Source organism: Cornus florida, unplaced genomic scaffold (genome assembly GCF_030987335.1).
Source record: "Cornus florida cultivar Cherokee Brave unplaced genomic scaffold, ASM3098733v1 CherokeeBrave_3.0.0_Hap2_Chr02, whole genome shotgun sequence".
Lineage (NCBI taxonomy): Eukaryota > Viridiplantae > Streptophyta > Magnoliopsida > Cornales > Cornaceae > Cornus > Cornus florida.
In genome coordinates this window covers 58295771-58314855 of record NW_026775572.1, presented here as the reverse complement: position 1 = coordinate 58314855, position 19085 = coordinate 58295771, and the positions used below count along the sequence as shown (strand labels likewise).

At 33.9% G+C, this 19085-nt stretch overlaps 1 pseudogene; it reads right to left on the bottom strand.

Annotated features, from left to right (window-relative positions):
• LOC132296280 (receptor-like protein EIX1) overlaps positions 1–13878 on the bottom strand; it is a 40949-nt pseudogene extending 27071 nt beyond the window's left edge.
• Positions 13879–19085: the final 5207 nt, after the last annotated feature.

Below are 19085 nucleotides of genomic sequence, written 5' to 3'. Positions count from 1 at the left end.
CCTATTTTATCCCTCAAACCCTAGTTTCAGCAGAATGAAAACAAGGTGCTTGTGTTGATACTTTTTAGCTGATTATTCACTATTATCTTATGTAATAGCTTGAGTATTATTGTAATACATCTTTTTATATGTATTTGGTGAGCTGTGAGTGCTTGTAAGGTCCAAGCAGGGTTGCTTGGGACAGGGGGAATGCAGAGTGCACTTAGTGGTGCTAGTGTGTGTGTAGAGGATGTAAAAGCTAGTGTTTCATCTTGTACAAGGGTGTGTGCAGAGAGTGAGACAGCTGAGTGTGTAACTACTTCCATACAACTAATGGAGATTTTATTGGCTGAGGCTAAGAACCAAGGTTTTTCCCTATTGAGAGGGGTTTCCTTGTAAATGCATTGAGTACTTGTGAGTGTGTGTGAGATTGTTGTTTCAAACTTTATTCTCATCACATTGTATTGATCACACAAAGAAAAAAAATTTATACAAGAACTAATTAACACCCCCCCCTAACTTGGTTCATCAAGTTTTGAAGAAAACAAGCATTGTTGAGGTTTAAAAGTAAAGTGCTTTAGAGAAGTAGTATGCTTTAAGATTAATGTATTTCAAAAAGAATAAGGTATTTTAAAAATGATATGACCTAGGCCGCTAACATACCCTTTATATTTAATGAATCAGGTTAATGTTGTTCAAACTACAATGAACTACGAAACACATGAGAATGGAATGTGGTGTGGAGTATGGAGATCCCTTCGATGGGGTGATCGAATCTAGTTATGACTTAAGCTACCTATGTATCCTATCAATTGAGGAATCAAGTCAAACGTGGTTCATCCTAATGAACTGTGAAAGATTTTTTGAGAAAATGAATTCTTTGAGTTGAAAAGATGACTTTTAAGAAAGTCATGTGTTTTTTTTTTAAAAGAGTGACATCTAAGGATGTGTATGTTTTTAGTTGAGGAGAGTAACATTTAATAATGCGTGTGTTTCTAGGTGAGGAGAGTGACATCTAAGACAGGGCCAACCCTGGGCATAGGCAACCGCCAATTTGGGCCCAAAATTTTGTATTACTAGGGCCCAAAATTTTGTATTAGTAGGGCCTCTCAAAATTTTGGGCCTTTCAGTTGCCTAGGTACTCTGAAAATATTGGGCCTCTTAGGGCCGACCCTGAAAGAAAAATGTGTACTTTTGTAGTTAAAGAGAGTAACATCTAAGGAAGTGTAAGTTTCTATAGTGATATCTAAAGATGTGTAATCTGAGTTTGGGATGAAAAATGACCATTTTTAATAAAATAGGTTTTAGAGATGAAAGATATTGTAAAGATTTAAAAATGAGATTTTTAAGAAAATTGAGTTTTGAGATATAAAATGACAGGTTTAGAGATTTTGTCGGCATAGGGACATAGAGAATAGATTGAAAATGATCACTTTTAGTTGGATTTGGAGAGGAAAATATAATATAGAGATTTAAAAAGAAGGTTTTAAGAAAATCGAGTTTTGAGATGCAAATGATTATTTTAGAGATTTATGTAGTGGAACGGTGTAAAGAATAAGCTAAAAATGACCACTTTTACTAAAGGGGGTTTTAGGGCGAAAAATGTGATATAGATATTTAAAGTGGATGTTTTAAGATAATAGATTATTAGGATCTAACATGATAGTTTTAAAGATATAACCGGTTTATAGAGGCTATTTACGTAGAAATAAGGAGTGTAATGACTTGAGAATAATGGATAGTTCCTTCCCCTAATGGAAAGGATGAGAGTTCTATTTATAGAACTCTTGGGTGGTCAAAATCTCCTCCCTTTTTGATGTAGGATTAAAAAATACACATATAGTGGGTTCAAAATCTCAAAAATTGAAGAAAAATCGATGTGGGATTAGAGTTGCCACATCTTGAGATGCAGAAGTGGCTAGCTTATGTTTAGTTCATTTTGGACCTATCCGCGTCATAGGCTCATTTTTCATTGTTTTTATGTTGGTCGCATCATGGGATGTAGCAAAGCTCGAATTTATTTTGCGAGGGTCATTTTACGCTTCCTGAAGACTCTGATGATGACATTAGCGCGATGACATCATCCTAATGACATTAAATTGTCTCCAAAATGTACCTTTGATGTAAAAATGATTGCCGAAGCCTTTAAGGCTTGTTTGGACTGCCAGGGGGATAAATGGGCATACTAATCGAATTGATCCTGAAGTTTTCGTTTTTGACCTGGCAGGAGAGTTTTTTAACTGAAAATTCCCTTGCGAGCAAGATTCACTGCTATGCTATGATGTAACCCATTTTTCGGCAAAATACCATCGTTTAGGGCCTCAAAACGGGATTTTTCTTTCCTATAGAAAGCCTGCCAAATATTTTGGGATTTTTCTTCGTTGTCTAAACGAACTCGGATTGCACTCATATTTTATATTTAGTAGTTTTATTTGATTAGGTTTCTTTCTCTAATTTTTTTTTCAGAATTTTTAATTAACTATATTTTTAGGCTTATTTTCGAGTATAGTATCCTTTCGAGATTAGGTTTCCCTATGTTATAAGGATTCGTGTTGCAGTTAGTTTCCTTATGTTCTTTTATTATAAATATATGCAATGCATATATCAGAATCATTCATTCAATTATTTGAATCCAAGACACCCTACTTTGTGGATTCAAAGTAATCTGTTCCTATAAACAAATTTATCGATTCCGCTTATGTCAACCTTTAAGCAATTCGGACCGATTTGCCCTTATACCAAACCTTGGGGAAACTTTATGGGTCCCCCTAGGGTTTTTGGTATTATGGATATTTTTGCAGATTTTGTTTCCAATCTGACGTTTGGATTGACGTGTTTATATGTGTGTAAAATTATAATTTTGCCCCTTTCTTGAACTTTGATAATCAAGTACTATGGGCCAAGAGATGGGTTTGATCTTAGGTGAATTCTTAGGTTTTGGGATGCTCCAAAGATGATGGTGAGCTCTAATTTTTTATTCGATTGTCATATTGGTGTGTTATGGTGCATGTTGATAGTTTTAAATTAATATTTGATGATCGGGTGCCTTGAATTGCTTTACAAGCTTGCTTTCAGGTGTATTCTAAGGTTTTGAGATGTTCCCAACATTGTGGGATTTTCCTACTATACAAATCAGAAGGGTAGGGCCAAAATGGAGAATCTGCAACTGCTTTGCCAAAAATTTGTCAAAAACCACCAAATGCATCCTAATGTACCCTTTTCAAAACATGTGAAAATTTTCTAAATCTTTCCAAAATTCATAACGCTTGTACATCAATTTTACATTCAAAAATTGTTCCCTTCGACATTTAATAACTTGTTTCTCCAAATGAAACTATGTCGAAATGAGTACCTTATGTAAGAACATCTCACTTTCAATAAAAATCACCACATTTAAGAAAGAAATAAAACATGTCACTTTCAAATTCTTTCATTTTCAAACGAGATACATATGCAACTTAAACCACCATTTGGCTTAGTTCCATCAATAAAACAAATTATGTTTGTGAAGTCATAAGTAAGCATCAACAACAATAAAATTCGTCGTCTTTAGTGATTAGGTCATTCGTGAATATGTAAATTCATTTTGTCATTATCGGATTCAGCACATAGCAATAATAAGTTGCATATGTATGGATATATCGATGCCTAACATTTCCCAATTTACAATCAAAGCATTGAATCCTTTAATCTAGGTTGCTTGACCGTATGAATGTCATTACACAAGCCCTTTGCATTTAATTCAATTCCACATTAGTGATTTTATTTGTTTGGTAGAAATACTTTTTATAAATAAAATCATACACCGTACATGACTCATATCAACACAGATAAACTATACTCATTCTATTACAAAATAAATATTCATTTTGAGAATTGTGACTCATCATTCTGTCCCAAAATAGATATCCATCTTGATAATCGTGACTCACAATTGTTTTCACAAATCTTGTAAATATCACACAATCAGTATTAAAGTACTATCGCACTTCCAAGGTACTCCTTTGTACTCTGTATTCCAACAAAGTTCAATTGCCTTCTTGTGAGATATATATTTTATAATTGGCTAATTTCGTTATCAAAACAAGTCCGATCGAGTTGTAATTTTTCGTTTCAAAATTTCAAAGATTGAAGATCAGATGCAGATTTAAAGAAGTTCCAGTGTTCATGGTATGCTACACTCCGAGATGATGAGAACAATGCTTTAGGAAGGTATGTAAGTGAGTGAGACCACTTTGAGAGTTTTAGAAGGTTGAAGGAAATAGAGAATACCTTTCTGTTTATTGGGAACCGGTAGGAGAATCCTTGAACCGGTAGCAAACCTTGGTTCACTGCAGAATTCTTCACTTCACTTCTTGAACCGGTAGGCAAAATGTGTCGGAAAGAATTCTAACCTTCTTCAACCGGTAGCAAGATTGGGAACCGGTACTAAGAGTCCTAGTAGCATTAGAACTTTCAGTTTCTTCTTCTGTTTGTTTCCTTTTTATCACAACTTCTTTCCAAGTTCTATACACGAAATTTTTCATATTTTCAGAGGGATTAGGACATTTTAAACTCTATATAAACCTTGGTAGTCATCTAGGTTGATTCATGGCTATAGGAAAGATCAATTCTATATTTTGAGAAAGCCTTTAGAGAGAGAAAAATTCAGAAAATCAAATATGATTATTCTGAATTTATTTTTGAAAGCACACACATATATTCATGAGTGATTTAGTTGTGTTGTTCTCTATCTCATCAAAATTAGAGCTATATTAAAGATTCATATATTCCATATAAAGAGCAGGATTTAATTCTTTTATATCGAGTTCAGATCTTAAAGAATAGAAGTAAAAGCGATCACATTTTGAAAGGGTTAGAGCATTAGAGAAGTGTTGTCTGATCTACCTGCTACTCTTTTACAAAGATCAAGCATAAGTCTGAGGTCAAGTTGCTGTTAGACGAGAGTCACAAAGCCAGGATTGACAACAGTTGGTGTTTGGTAGAACGATAAGGTGTTAGCCAGAGTCAAAGTTCAGTGTACTTTGTTTCAAGCATAGTGGATCGATTTATTTTGGACTGAATAGTCCACGAGATTTTTCCCATGCAAACAGTTGACGTATTTTATCAACTGGAGTTTCCTCACTAAAAATTCTGGTGCAATCTCTCTCAACTTAACTTGCTTTACTTTTAAGTATTTACATTTATGATTGTGAATGTTTAATTAATCATACAATTTAATCAATCATAAATTGAGCAAGTTGACCTAATAATCAAATCTAGGTCATAAAAGGAGTTAACCACAATAAAAATCAACTAACTGTTTCCGCACCTGGAGTAACTCTATTTCCACACTTCCAACTCTTAGTAAAAGCAGTTTCGCCAAAGAGCTTAATTAGCTCATCTGACGCCAATATTGATTGTTGCGCCTAAAGTTTGTCAATTATAGAGGAGATAGAAACTTATATATAATGTTAATTAAAGAAAATATTTTGTAAAATTTGGTGGAACCCACCCTTATCAATTACTACCATATGTGACCAAGGGTCATTTACTGACCCATTTTTTTCAATCAGCTCTCTCTCTGTGTACGTGACTTCTCTCTCTCCCTTTCGACTTTCATTTTTTTTTTTTTTTCTTTTTTTTTTTCGTTTCACAAAAGCTTAGATTAAAGCCACCATTGGAAATTTTTGGATGCTGTTTGCAGCAAATCGGAAAGCATGGCGAGATTTACGCGTGGATGTAAATAATTCTTTGTTTGGCCAACTCTAGGGATTTCGAATTTTTGGACTCATTTGGGAGTTTTTGCATCCTAAGAGTTAGGGGTCTCTAATCCACATATTTTTCGGCTTTTGTGAGTTAATTTCTAAAAAAATTATGTTTTAGCATGCTTAAATTGTGAAATTCCATGTAAATTTTACTTACTTGTTATGTGAATAGGTGTGGCTATGTTTTATGTGATATATGATAATGAAAACATGCTTAATTGATGAATTTTCATGCCAATGGTATTAAATTGTTGTGTTTATGTGATAATAAAACATGAATTATATATATTTTTTATAAAATAAATAAATAAATTCTTACGAAACATGTTAATTGTTGATTAATTCAAGCCCTTTGCGCCTTTAGTACTAGTTTGGTGATTAGAAAACATGAAATATAATTTTAGAAATTTTTATGTTGTAAAGCATGTATATTATTGAATAATAACTTGTTGAACAAGATTTTCTCTATTTGTACAATATTGAGATATATGAGACATTCATGCGTAGCATTAGGCATGAAAAGGGGAAAATTGTTTTGAAATGAAAAAGAGGAATTCTTAGGATAAAGTTTTGATTAAAGAGTTTTGTGAAAAACCCGGATGCCAAGGGGGTACCGAGGGTCCGTGGCGTTAATGTAGCCTAGAGCGAACTGAAAAAATCGCCGTGATTGAGCTATCTGGCCCCAAATGATGCCGCGGGGTTACCAAGGGTCAGGGACAGTAGCCAATCCTTCTCTCGTGTCGCCAAGGGGTCACCGATGGATGGGTTACGTTAACGGTTTGAAAAGTGAAGAAATGGAAGATATTTTGAAAATGGGGAGTGACATAGCATGGCATAGCATTCCATGGCACCACATTGTCCATTTTGACCTTGTAATTGTTGTATTTTCTCCCGGCATAGCATGATCTCGTTTTTTATATTTCTATTCATTATTTAGATTCGCGGGATCACAAGAGGTGTATCTTAGGCACCACCTACTAAGCTTTATGCTCACCCTATTATTTAACATTTTTCAGGATATGGAAAAGAAGTGGTGGATGACGTTCCATCACAGGCTAATTTGGATTAGAAGATCATTTTGCTATTTTTGTATTTAAGTCCCATCATTTTTTTTTTTATTTTTGTAATTTGGATTAGAAGATCATTTTTTTTTGTAAAACTTTAATTTGTTATATTCGGTATAGAGACTTATGAACTCTTGTTATTGTAATTTTGCTTCAAGGACTGTAAGTTGATGTAATTGGAGTAAAATTCCAGTATGTGAGCATAGCACTATATATAAGACATGTACTAATTTGTTCTGGATGAATGAGATGATGATGATGGGCTATCTTGAGGAAGTTGTTGATGTTATTGTTTTTGGAATGTTTTATATTATTTGCATTGTGTGTTGGGACAGGTTAGATTAGTTTTGAAGGTCCAAGAGAGGCTATTTTTTTTTTTTTTTTTTTTAGCAGGTTGTTGTAGAACCCTTTTTAGTAGAGGCCATGCCGAATTTTTTTTATATTTTAATTTGTATCATTTTAAATTCGTTGCACCAACTACTTGTAACCTTTAGAATTTTTAAAGTGAGCCCCTTTAATAATGTTTAAGAACGCACTTTAATGCATCTAATGGTAGCAAATGATTCGGCCAAATAATTGAGTTTGACTATTTAGTTAGAATAGCATTGTCCTTTCCCAACACCATCTCTTTTGCTCCGTCACTCTTCTACTAATACATCCTAATAGTTTTAATTGGACTAAACCACATAATCGGGACTATCTAATAATTACTCACGTAGATACCTTGGCGGAAGCCTCGATTGTGCTCATGCGTTCGTTGTCAAATTATATAGAGACCGAAAAGCAGAGCAAAATCAACTCAACAGGTCATGCATAGTTTATAATTTATATTGTTACTGCTAATGTTATCCTTTGACATTAACATGATTGTGGTCATATAATAAATTTGTATTATTGCAGTCCAAGTATATTTTGATGTCTACTGTATAAACTTAATTGATTGTCATACTAAAAAGTTTAACGTATTTATAAAAAAAAATCCCTAATTTTACTCAGTATCAAACAAGATTTACCAATAATTGAAATAATCGAATTTCGGAGATTTTGTAATCAAGATATATTCATTTCAATTTGTGTGTATATTTTTGGTAATGCACATAGCAGTCAAACTCTGCGTCGGGGGAAAAGAAAATTATTTCCCTTTCATCCCTATGATTCTGCGTGTGTTTCGCGTCAAAATGTCTAATAATTTCATGTAACAATATGAACTCAATTGAGTAACATAGAAAGCAGTACCGTGAATTGCAATCTTAAAAATAATTTCATCTCCCAAATCAATCACAACCAATTACACTAGAATGAGAGAGTATGCTAATACTTTTATTTGGTGGGAAATACATTTCCCCTACAGGTATAAAATCACACACTGCACATGACTCACATCCACACAAATAATATGTGCTCAGGCCTGGGGACCAAAACCTGATCGAATTTAACTGGAAACCAAATCCTAATGTTTTAAACATATAAACTACAATGCAAAATCAGTAAGGAGCCATTGCGGGGCAATCATGTACTTCACAGCAAGCATCCCTCTAGATTCAGGTCCAGGCGCGATATATCCAGAGCTCTTGTTCTCAGTCACTCCCTGCCGTCCATTTTCACCTTGTGTTTCACATAGTTTTGGAAGAAATCGTCAAATTTGCACCATCATCATCAAATCTTAATTATGCCAGCAATCATAATTCATACTTAAAAAAAAAAAAAGGATGCAATGGCTTTGAAAGAATTGAAAGAGCGGCTGTGTGATGAAAATCTCCTATACCATTCTGTATAATCTATGTGAGGTGAAAATCTTATAAAGGAGAACAATTTACATTGTCCAAGCTGCATTAATGTACAACATTTGGAAGTATGAAACACAATCCACTGAATTGTAAAGGCACAAACATTCAATTAAATAGATAGTAGAAAGTGTCACCGATGTTTGGGAAAGGTGAAAGTTTACATCCTTTCTACAGGCAAAAAATCACTTGAAATCAAATAATCTTTAACAAATTTCGAAAATTTATGTGTTTAAATAGTTTTTTATTTCAGTTAAAGGAAATACTATATATTTTTATCAACGGGTGGCCTAGCGGTATCAGCATCTTATCCAAAGGGAGGTCAAGGGTTCAAATCTCAAAAGAGACAAGTGTATGTAAGTACCAACTAGGAAAAAAAAAAAAATTACTATATATTTTTCTGTGGCACAAGTAAAATTTAAATGATCCTAACAAAAAATTTAAGACTACACACATGCAATATAGTTTTTTGAAAACAAAAGGCCAAGTACTTCACAGATTATTTAAATCTCTACATTGTAATGAAATTTGCTTCCAAACTAAAGCTAGCTTTTATGAAACAATCATACAAGTAATTACAGAAATGAAAAGAAAGGTTACCATTTGCGGATTGCTCTTCTGTATCTCATGCATGGTAATCTGTATACGATTTTGTCCACGAAACTGAAGTATGCTTCGCTCCAAGATTTTCTTGTTGCTACGATCAAGTAAAGAGCCAGAAGTCCAACAGCAAATCCCAAGCCAACACTCAAGTAAAACCACTTGTCAATGAAGACATCACCATTCTCATTCTCAACATTCTTTGGTTGATATGAATCCTCACCATGGCATTTAACAACAAGGGGTGGTCCACAAAGACGGGGATTTCCAGCATAAGCAGACTCACTAAAGGTCGTCATCTGCGCCGTGTAAGGGATTGCACCAGAGAAGTTATTATTCGATAAATTCAGATAACCCAAAAATGTTAATGACGGCATGGTTGGAGGAATTGCACCCGAGAGCTTATTACTTGACAGATCAAGAGACGATAATTGATGCAAACTTGAAATGTTTTCAGGAATTTGATCACTGATTTGGTTACCTGACAAGTTCAAGGCCACAAGACCAGACAATTTTGTTATATCCACAGGTAAGTCCCCATTTAAATTATTTCCAGACAAGTCTATGCAAGTCACCAGGGACAGAGTCGTGGTGTATGTTAGATTCTGCCCTTTCATATTCACTACCATGCTTTCTTCATAGGACTTCATATTACCATAAAACCACCCATTCCCATATAACAGATTTAGGTTTTCTCTGTGCTCTTGTGCCATAGCTTTCAGGTCACCAAGGCTGGCTGGAATGGTACCAGTCAAACTGTTTTGAGCAAGGTCAAGGATTTGCAGTGAACTTAAATGTGAAAGATTGGTGGGAATTCCACCAGAAAATGCATTCGACCTCAACTTAAGAATTCTAAGGTTAGCAAAGCCAACTCCTAACCATGTTGGTGTTGGGATTTATATGCCCTGGCATAGCAAATTTCTGTTTGGATTAAAGTGACATATGTTCCTGATGTTTCTGAAATATTTATGTTTTATACAATTGGTGAATTCAATGTATTATATTTCGATTCATTATAGAATTAATAGTGTCCATTTGATTACAAGAAATATTTATATATATGTATGTGATGGCAATCAATGCATGATATATAAATAGTAATCATAAATGGTTCATAGTCGGTAATTATGGATGGACTCATAATTAATTAAGATTTGAACTGGATCCGCGTTAGGTTGAGATATATTGCGAGAGCCGTCGTATGTAATTGCTCCCTATTACCGTCATGGCATTTGACTCCTAAGCATGAGAAAATTATAGACTCTTTTATTAATTAATAATTACTTTGATTTGTTCGGCGGATTTTTCGGGATCCTTAGATCGACACTTTGGGTAGTTATGTAATTAATAGTTAGAGGGTTATATTTTCAATATGTGCATCATTGTTACTTGTATTTATTTTGTATTGATTATGGTTGATCACAAAGTAAATTCGAAGGCCTTCGTGTGTTTTTAGACAAAATGATTTATTATATATTTATTTATTTAAATTATTATTTTTGTCAAACAAATGTTTTATTGTGATCGAGCCAGAAATAATCAATGGTACCAAAATAAATATATTAATTAAGTAGTCGGATTGATGGCTTTATTTATCCGATAACTAATTAAGAATAGAGGGGTCAAAGTGCAATATTGACTTAGAGGTTATTTATTATTTAATTGGAGTTCAATTAATTTCTTTGAGTGGAGTAGAAATTAATTTATGAATTAATTGAATTGGGTCCATGGACCGGGCCAATTATTAATTCATTGTAGCCAATAAAATAATAGGCCCAATGGATTCTCACTCATAGCCCAACTTGATATTGGAATCATATTAGATTTGAGACATATGAATTAGAGATTGAGAAGGATTTGTTGTTTCCTTTTCTTTATTTTTATGTTGCCTATAAATATACATGGTTTATGTATATTTTGGGGGTAATTTTTGGAAAGAAGGAAAAAGGAATAAATTTTCTCTCTCTAGAAAATTAGGGTTTATGTTCTCATCTAATGGAGGCTCCCACAAACCTAGTTTTCCAAGGTCATTCATGGAGGCTTATGAGTGATTTCTAAAGGCAAGACCATTACTAAGAAGATAGAAATCCATGGAAAAGGTGTCTAGTAAAAGGGATCTACAATAAGTGAGAACATTCACTTTAGAGAAGAGATCTAAGGTTTACTCAAACCTTGATGTAAGTATTCAATCTTTTAATTGAATGATACATCATGTTTTATTTTTACATAAAACTTGTCTCTATGTAATGAATCAAGATTTATGAATAAAAATCTCTCAAAAAGTTTTTAAAACTATTGCACGTTTCCCAACAGTTGGGATATTACCAAATAACCTGTTGTTTCCAAGATCCAGTGTCTCTAAACTTGATAAGTTCGTGAAAGAAGTGGGGATTTCTCCAGAAAACATGTTGTCATTTAGATGCAATGATTGAAGATGTTCATTAAAGTACTTGGAATCACCCCAGACAAACTGTTGTTTCTGAGGTCTAAAGCTTGTAGGAAAGAACAGTTCCCTATGCCGGAAGGAATACTTCCTGTTAAGTTATTTCCAGAAAGATCAATGACAACAAGGAAGCGCATTTCTTCTCTGATGGAAGGCATTTGCCCGGTTAGTTGGTTATTGGAAATAGAGAGATAGGCCAACTCTGTCGAGGCTTCAAATATATTCTGAGGGATTGGACCGGAAAATTGATTGTTGGAGAGATCCACTAAATAAATCTGACCAATAGGAAGAGGAATTGGTCCTTCAAAAAGGTTGGAGCTTAAATCGAGTTCCGAAATGCGAGCTACATTTAAAGGATTTGGAAGCTGACCGCATAACTGATTGAGGGAAACATTTACCACGTATAGATTAGAAGAGAAATTCCAAAACCAGGTTGGTATAGAACCTGAAATGCTAGCATTTGACAAATCAAGGTACACAAGATTCTTTTGAGATTTAATCCAAGCTGGAAATGAAGGACCCAAGTGACATGAACCCATTTCAAGATCGTAGACTTGGAATGGAGGAACCCATTTAGAACTGACATTCAAAATGAAGGAATTTGAGGATAAGACTAAGGTACCCAGCTTGCTTAGCTTTGAAAAGTGCTCCTCTGAGATGGTACCTGTCAAATGATTGAAAGAAACATCCAACACAGACAAATTAGAAAGCTGCCCAAAACTGTCTGGTAGAGTTCCACTGAATTCATTCCGTTCAAGTTCCATTCTTTTTAAATTTTGCAGTGCCCCTAGAGAGGCAGGGATGGGACCTCGAAGCAAGTTATTGTTCAGCCGAAGTTGTACAAGATTTTGAAGCTGACTCAACCATTCTGGCAATTTACCAACAATTTGATTGTAGCCCAACATCAAGTACAAAAGACTAGGCAAAGGAATCTTGGAAACACAGTTTTTAGACCCTTCAAGTGATTCAGGTAAACTTCCTGTCAAGTTATTAGCAGATAAAGAAAAATATGTCAAATTGCAAAGTCTACCAATGGAGCTTGGGATTCCGCCCTCTACATTATTACCAGAAAGATCAAATTCAATGAGAAATGTCATGTTGCCAATGGAAGAAGGAAGCTTCCCATGTAATTTATCAGCAGCGAAATTGAGAACCTCTATTTTTCTCCAACTTCCCTTGAACATTTCAGAGCAGCTGGCACTAAGGTTATAGTTGAAAGCGAGGTTTAAATGCCGTAAACTTGGAAGCTCACTGAGTCCAAGAGGAATCCTTCCATGGAAGGCACAATCACTCATGTCAACATATCCAAGACTACTAAGGTTTGCAAGCCACCTGGGGAACTTTGAGTTGAAGCTGTTAGAACTTAGATCTATGACTTCAAGTGAAGTGAAATTAATAGAACTAAGAATGAAATGGAGCCAGAGGCTGCAATCTGAAAGATGCAACTCAGTTAAAAACGGAAGTACATTTAGTACCCAGCTTGAACCCACCAAATATAGATCAACAAAGTTCATCTCAAGATGTTTTAGTGAAACAAGGCCAGTCATCCATTGAAGATTATCGACAAAGTTCATCGCAAGATGTTCTAGTGAATCTCTTCGGCGGTAGGAGGAAGAAACATCAAGATATTTCAAGCTAGAGAGGTTTCCCAAATTGGGAGGAATTATGCCACTAAACCCTGCATGTGACAGGTTTAGATATTGTAAATTTTTCAAAGAACCAATGAACTTAGGAATTGGGATGTGTTGAAATGTGTTGAAACTCAAGTCTAAATGTGTCAAGGACTCGAGTTTAAGCAATGAAGGTCTAATCTCACCAGATAATTTCCCAAATCCATACCTGGTTGCAGAATCAAAACTTGTTGGATTAAGATCAATTACAATGACAGCTCCAGTTCTGTTGTCGCACCTAATTCCCTGCCACTGACAACAATTACTTCCATGCCATGATGAAAGCCCGTTCTCAGGATCTTTCAGGCCATTTTTGAATTCAATAAGAGCTTCACGATTTGATTCTAAACAATCTGTGAGATCGGCATCACCATTACAAGCAAAATCTGTTGTTATGATACTGATAAAAGCGAAAATGAGATAAAGTCTCCCCATCGGATCAACTCTCAAGCACTGAACAACTATAGACCTCAGTACACAAGAAACTGAAATGCAGCACAAGAATATACTAGTGTAAAAATGTGCGTAGGAGAAAAAGACACCATATACGTGTGTTCCCATTTGGAAGAATTTGCCCTTTACTTTTTCTTCTTTTTCTAATCACTACGCAATAATGATTACTGACTCATCCTCTTTCTCTCTCTCTCTTAGAGAGAATCTATCAACATGAAGCTATCCGCTGGCCTTTGGGGGTGGAAAGCAGCAGGAGCACTCAACACCATTGAATTGATTTAAGCTCTTTTTTTATGTCCTTGAATTGATCCCCAAAAGTAAAGGTTTTGCTTTCTTTTGTAAAAGAGGGAAAGCAAAAGAGCTGATGTTGGGAAAAGGTAATGTAGTGGGAAGTTTCTCTCCCCTTTACGATTGAAATACTTTGGATATCAGATTAATTCAAGATAGCCATGCATGGCTTGATCATTACTTTTGTCCAAAAAGTAATGATTTTTACTTGCTTTTTTAAAGGAGATAGCAAAAGAGCTGATCAAGTTGGGAATAGGCAATGTTGTGGGAAGTTTCTCACTCCTAAATGATTTGATCATACTTTGGGCAAATCACCAAGATATAAATGAAATTTCAAATCCAACTAAACCAATCGCTAAGAGTTCAATAGACTCTCTAAAATTAGGCTTTTTGAATTTGCCACATCAATATTTTTCAATAGCCGCATAAACATTTCTCATAGCCATGTCAGCATTTTAAAGACTCCAAATTTTAGCTATCGCATTTACTCCAATGGTGTATTTTCGCTCTCAAAAAAATATTAATATTTTAATACTTTTAAATTTTGAAAATGAAAAAAAAAAATCACTTTTTTCCAATTTTTTAAAACTTTTTTTTGCCCAAAAAAAACCTTTAAGGCACTGTTTGAGTCAGCCAAACAGTGCCTTAATGGCTCTTTTGTTCAATTATTTTGAGAAAAAAAAAAAAGACCAAAGTAAGCCAAAAATCTTAATTTTAACTTTTATTTCAGTCAAACATGCCCTTAAAAATATTATTCTGGGCTCGTACAGTGTTCTGGCCTGAATTTAAAAAATAAAAGAAAACAAAAATGAGCCCAATCGCTAACCCAATCTTGCTTTCTGACGGCCTCCATGAAGAGCCTAAACTTGGGGCTCACTTTTCCCATATTTCATTGAAGCATGCAATCTCCAAAAATTGGGCCACTTTCGCCAAAAAGAGCACTGATGGAGTCGCTCTAATCCCACATTCAAACCCAAGCCCAAATATGACCATACATCAATATCTGCCTGTATGCATGTGCATAAAAATGGCAGCCATTGTTTTTTTATATATCAACATATACAAAGAGTAGAAGAAAGGAGAGTCAAAGATACCAATATTCTCCCCAAAAAATAAATTCACTGTTTTTTTATATCCTCTGCTTGTTTTTTAACCACACACAATCAATATGGGAATTTAAAGGAAAAAGAGACTAATAAGTAGAGAATCTCTGTTCATTCTTCCTTATAACATAAAAATATTTAATCTCTTCAAGTGCAACTTCTAGTGACTGTTCACACAATCTAGCTAAGCATAACTTAAAATGGCGTCAATAGCCTATAGATATATGATATATCAAGCTTCGCTTCATGCGACATCGACTTAAAAATTCAGAACCAATTCGCTTTTAGCCAGAAAATATTGACATTCTTCAAGCCAAAAGTCTTATCCCCCCTGCTAGCTGCTGTAAAGTGTCATTCCAAATTTTCTTCTACCGTATCAAATTTAACATGTCCTAGTGTACTACACATATATAAGAACACATTAACGATACATACAGCAAATCTAAAACAGATTAGTAAAATCTGAAAATAAAGACCATGTATAATTTATGAACATAAATGATCTTCAAGGTCAGATTAACTATGAGATTAAACAACCCAGAACACATATTAATGTAAAAGCGTAAATAAATTCATAAAATGAACAAGCATGCATCTTTACATTTACAAAATAAAATTAACCAACATTACGATTAATGGAATACCAATCGACCACATAGTACAGAAGCTGTGTGCATCCCAATAATCTAGTGAAAACACTGAAACGATGAATTTTTTTCTCACACTCGTCCCTGACAGTCCCTGCGTCCCTCCCCAGCCTGTCGAATTCTGCAATTCACTTGGCGTGACTCATATTACACACAACGTCCATTCCAAAACAATATATGAATGAATTAAAAATAACAGCTTAAAATCAACTCTAACATTATTTACCAACATAAAGGTCTACAATCATCCTCGATTGTAATACTAGGAACATCAGAAGATCATGAATACATTATTCTCACAAATCGAAACGCTCATACTAAAATAAAATAAGGCCTAAAGTAAGAAAGACAATGTTTGCCGAAATCTCAATCCTGCTACTTGGTTGCCTTACCTGGAATGTTAATAAGAGGTTAAGCTCACAGGTGATCATCAAAATCATGACTCAACAAGTAAAACTTGTACCAAATCTCAAAATCGAATGCATAATTTATCACAATTAAACACATATCGTCTCTTATGTGCCTATAAAACAGGTGTAATTTGCTCCTCTACTTCATACACTATGAAATAATTCCCTTGTCATCTGTTAAATGTAATTTATTAAATTTTATTAAACTTTAATTTTCTTAATTTGTTTTACCTGGTACACATCCAAATTCTCGGGTAAGGAACACATCCACAAATAAGTAAGGAGCAAATCCAATCTTTTAATAGGAGGTAAGAACACATCCAACCTCACATGTGATACTTAGGTAGGGAACATATTTAACTTTTCATAGCTGAACGAATCCAATAAAGTAGGGAACACATCCAGTTGGAGGAAAACTTTCATTTCGTGGAACACTTCCAGTATAGCTTTAAGAATTATTAAATTCTCAATTTTCAGTCTTTGTGCACAGTTATTTCGATAAGCTTGTTAACATTGTTGATAGTACCTAACCATAACTAATACATACTACCACGGCTTTAATAAATTTCAAGTTTCCATCTTTCCAAACTCCCAATTAAAGACTCCAAGAACCAGCTTTTGAGAAATTAATTTACAAATTAATCTAAGGTACCCCTGAATCATTTAATTCCATTACATTAATGATTATTTATTTCAAATAATAATTTCTAGTATTTCCTTTGATTTATTTTTATTCTTTTTTAATTTTCCACACTAAATTAATTAAAAATAATTAAAAACTGGGCTCATAGAACAGGTCCTGTGGCACCCTCACGCGCCACTGGTTTCTGTGGTCTTCTCCCTAAACTGAACCACACAATTCATCTTATTCCTCCAGTGTACTTGTTACTAATTCCATTCAAATCCATCCTAACTCCTTCAATATCCATCCAAATCATGGCTTAAGCCTTAAACTATATTCATCCAACAACTAAGATTTTAAATGGATCCTACATTCATTCCAAGAGGCTAACGACCAATGAACTAGATGGTTATTTATAGATTCTGTATAACCATGCTTCCACCAGAATTATACCCATGCATATAATATCATGCTTCAATGAACTAGATGGTTATTTATCAATCTCTAATGCAGAAGCAGTACATTAATCACATACGAGATGGTTATTTATCAATCTCTAATACAAAAGCAGTACATTAATCACATAAACTTGAACAACATTAAGCAGTCATCATGTATATGTGTATCATCGTGGTGCACATCTATATGTATATAAATTGTAACCTATGAAACTTTACTACAGTGTCAATAACAATCACATGCTTAGAAGCTTGTATCATTTTAAATATAGGAAAATAATTTTCATGTCTTGGTAGTTCAATTCCATGCTACGAAAAATTTGGCATAATTCTCTTCAAAAAAAATCAGTAGTAGCCAAAAGTTTAATCACTGTTTTTCTTCATAATTTTTATCTCAGGTCATGCATTTCACTCAGCAGTCTTAGCCTGAAATAATAAGCAATCTTACAGTATGATTCCCAAATTGATTTTACTCCCTCCCAGATCTCCTTCCCAATCTTCATTTCTCTCAATACAATTTCTAACCTATGATCTTTTTGACTCTCTGGAAGGTTAGCAAGAACTACAATGTTGCTAAAACCTGTAACTATAACCCGGCCCTGAGTTTGAAAATTTCTTGTGAGGCCCTAAGCGAACTTTAAATGTGAGGCCCCTATACATAAGTTTCACACGCACAATTTTTTATTTTATTTATGAAAGTGCGAAATTTTCATTAAAGTAAATGTGATTGTTTTGCATTTTGAGCTGCAAAATTATCAATCAAATCAACTTTTTGCAACATATCTTTTTCAATAAACAAGATCACCAATCCATTCAATCTCAATAATACTTGCCTCCAATGTTCTCTATCTTTGTTGATTTTTTCTTACACACTTTTATCGATTGTTTCATTTTTTTGTAATTTGACTTTTAATTCAATCCAATTCCCCATGTTAACAATGTGTTTACAACTAGTCTCGTGACTTTTAAGCTTATCGCAAAGATTTTTCCAATTATTCACTCCTTCATTTGCCAAATGAGTTTTTTGTTCATCACATTTAAACGACTTATAACAAAAGCAATAAACTCTGTCCAAAGAACTCGAATAGATTAGCCATCTCCTATTATGTTTTTCATCGTTTGACAAGTGTCGAATGTAATATGTAGAAGAGAAATATCTATTTTTTGAATTTTTAGAAAAATTTTCAAGTTTAGCATCTCTTAGAGAACTTCTTTCAACTAATAAATCTCTCATTTTTTTATCAATAACTTTCCAATTTCTTGAATGATTAATGTTCAAAGGAAGATTATCATTCTCATTCATATATTCTTCATTTGTCAAATCTTAAAGTTTATTCACATGTTCTTCATTTGCCAAATCTTAAAGTTTATTCACATGTTCTTCATTTTGATTCTGTTTCCTATCTTCATTCATTAAATCTCCATGTTCAGTAAGATTTTCTTCATTCCTACGTTCTTCCTTCATCAAATCGTCAAGACTTTAACTGAACTCTCAGTTTGTGCATTGTTCCTAAAAAACTTATGAATAGCGCCATTTTGAGATTCAATCAATTCTTCTTCTCTTTTTTTTTTCTTTTTTCATACCCAGATTAAAATTTTCTTGTAAACATAATTGTCAAAAATCTTGCAATTTTAGAAATCTAAATAACAGGAAACACAATCAACATAAAACTAAACTTTAAAAAAAAAATACTTTGCTGAAAGAAAATATGGATTGGCTCAATCTCAATGGCTCAATATGCAATCATATAATTTACAGAAAAATAAAAATACCTCATGAGAACTCTAAATGATAAGTCCTCAACTCCCTGTATTAC